This window comes from Muscardinus avellanarius, assembly GCF_963383645.1.
Source record: "Muscardinus avellanarius genome assembly, chromosome: 14".
Lineage (NCBI taxonomy): Eukaryota > Metazoa > Chordata > Mammalia > Rodentia > Gliridae > Muscardinus > Muscardinus avellanarius.
This window is the reverse complement of record NC_137800.1, coordinates 24,035,068-24,038,101: the sequence shown is the minus strand read 5'-3', so window position 1 is coordinate 24,038,101 and position 3,034 is coordinate 24,035,068.

The following is a 3,034-nucleotide window of genomic DNA, read 5'->3' as shown; positions in this document are numbered from 1 at the left end:
CTAGTCTGCCATATCTGAGGAGAGTGATAGTGGCAATGGCTTCTTCTTTGGGAAAGTCAGGCAGACAGAAAAAAGGGTAAATGGTTTCCATTCTTCAGCTAAGGAACAAGAAGCTCTCCAACAAGCATTATCTAGAGAAGATGCACATGAAATCCAGTCAGGAGGTTAGAATCAATGCTTTTTTACTCTATCTGGATCTAACAGCTCTAGAAAACATTACAGAGAATAAGACCTAAAGAGCAAAACCCCAGAACTTTCTGGAATTTGAACCTCATATCAAGAATCAGTTTTAAAAGATCATACAAAGACAACTTGAAAATACAAAATAACAATTCATGACAATGGAACTTGAAGACAAGCAGAAGTAGCACCTATGATATCAGTCAAATTAGACTTCAAGCCTAAGCTTATCAGAAGAGAAAAAGCAGAGCCGGGCGTGGTGGCTCACACTTGTAATCCCCGAGCTTGGGAGGCTGATACAGGAAGATCACACAGATTCAAAGCCAACCTCAGCTACTTAGTGAGGCTCTCAGCAACTTAGTGACATCCTGTTTCCAAATAAAATATAAAGAATAGGTCTGGGAGTATAGCCTGGAGGTAGAAAGCCTCTGAGTTCTACTACCAGTACCAAAAGAGAGAGAGAGAGAGAGAGAGAGAGAGAGAGAGAGAGAGAGAGAGAGAGAGAGAGAGAGAAAGAAAACATGCCACTTTTTACTGGTAAAAGAAACAATTTAGCAAGAGGAAACAATGATAGTCAACATTTATGCCCCCGACTTTGATGTAGCCAATTTCATAAAACAAACTCTTTGTGACATTAAGCCACACATAGATCTCAATACAATAATTCTGAGAGACTTCAACACTCCTCTCACATCACTAGACTGATCTTTTAGACAGAAGGTCATAAAGATGCCTCAGACCTAAAGAACACCATAAACCAAATGGACCTTTAGATACATGCAGAATATTTCACCCAATGTCAGCTAAATTCATCCTTCATAAAGGCAAGCAGAAATAAAAAGAACAACAGTCTAACAGTGCTGTCTTTCAGGAGGGAAAAAATTACATTTGAAAATTGATTAGTGCCTTTTTTGTAAACTTTCTATTCAAAAGTTTATTTTGTTTAACTTGTAACTGAATAAGTCTCTGTGTTATATGTCTCTTCGTTATAGAAATATTTGTTTTTTTTTGTGAGTTTGTTATGTATACATAAGACTTTCACAATTAATTGTGTACTTAAATTAATTTTCAATAGAACTACCCAGATTATTCCATAAAATAATTTGGAAATTATAACAGTTAGGTTGTATCATTTTTGCTATCCTTAAGTGTATTTCCCTGATTCAAATCATTTTTGGCCTTGAAAATAAATGTTAAGTAATTTTTAGTGGTCTCAGATTTCATAGCCTTCTTTTCTTTATCTTCCTGACTCTGTTTCCCTCTTATCTTTTATCACTTCTAGTTCAGCACTGGCATATCTTTTGTTTAAATAGAAGCACAGAATGGTATTAATTGGCCCGTGCTGGTTTCTGTATAATTTTTCATTACTAATAAAAATACATTATACTTTTTCATATGTTAAATTACACAATCAACTAAGATGAGTTAGTATCTGCACAAGTCTCTATAAATGTATTATATGACAATAAACTATTAAGTATCAAATTATTAGAACTAGAATATACACTAGGGCTTTTACTTTATAAAGGCCTCTATTATTTCCTTATATGATATTCTGATCTATTTGGTCCTACAGAGAATACCCTTTTCCAGTAGGAACTTGGGTCAGTCAAGTAATAGACAGTCCTATGCTTTCCCATACTATACTTTCCTTAGTTCCTTGACCCTGGTCTGCTCAGCTCTTTGTTATGGGTGTAGTACCTCAGGCTGATTTCAGCTTAGCGTGTGCATGTGTGCGCGCGCGCGCACACACACACACACACACACACACACACACACACAATTATTTTCCTCAGAATTAAGTCATGATTTACTGCTAATTTGTTCAGAAATTATATTTAAGGATAATTTATGTGATACATTTGTAAAGCTTTAAGAAGTATTACATACACACCTTTTTCTTGTAGTATCTTTGGGAGATATTAGCGTTTCATATAGATGTTTTTCTATAAATTAATTTTTCTAAATTAATTTATATAGCTTGTGAATTCTTTTGAAACTGGAAATTATATATAACTATTTTTCACAGCACTGTATTTTAGGAAATATGTGGAAGTTATATTGAGGATTTTTGTAACAGCCCCAGTTTTCTCTAGAAATGATATAACCAGTTCAACTTTAAGGAGTTGAAAGTTTGTAACAGTTTTTCAAACATATCATCAATTATTAACCTCAAATATATACCTCTAGTTTGGTCTAATACTCTTTTACTGTTTTGTTTCCCTCTTATAGCTATCCTCTTCTTGTTTCCACATTTTAAAAAATGTTGTTGCTCAAATAAGTCTAAGATATCTATAAAATATTAGATGGGATTCCAATGTTATTGCTACTAAGGATAAAAGAAGAAAAGAGACAGAGAGAAATACTATGTGAACTATTCAGAGCACTTTTATTTTTATGGATCTAATCAAATAAGTGTATATTTTTGGATAATAAAACAATTTTGTCTTCCCAGAACATACACACACACACACACACACACACACACACACACACACTTTCATCCTTTCATTTGCCTGTAAAATTGTTTTCTATCGCTGGTGTAAAAAGTCATGTGTAACATTTTTTTTCTGTTTCCACATTTCATGGTATGCTCCTGGGAAGCTAAGTGACATCATTTCAACTATGTTTATTTCTGTCATCACTTTCTAACCCAGAAAATTAAAGTATGTATTACTTCTCATCAGTGAGATGGAAAAATAATGGACCTTGTCATTGAAATTCTGATCCCAAATCAAAGCCATATAAAAATAGATGTGAAACTAGAGGGTCAGGGTACATGTGCAGTGTTTGAATAAGGCAGATTGGTTTGAAAGAGGTGTGAGACATTAGACAAGGATCAGGATGAAAGGAG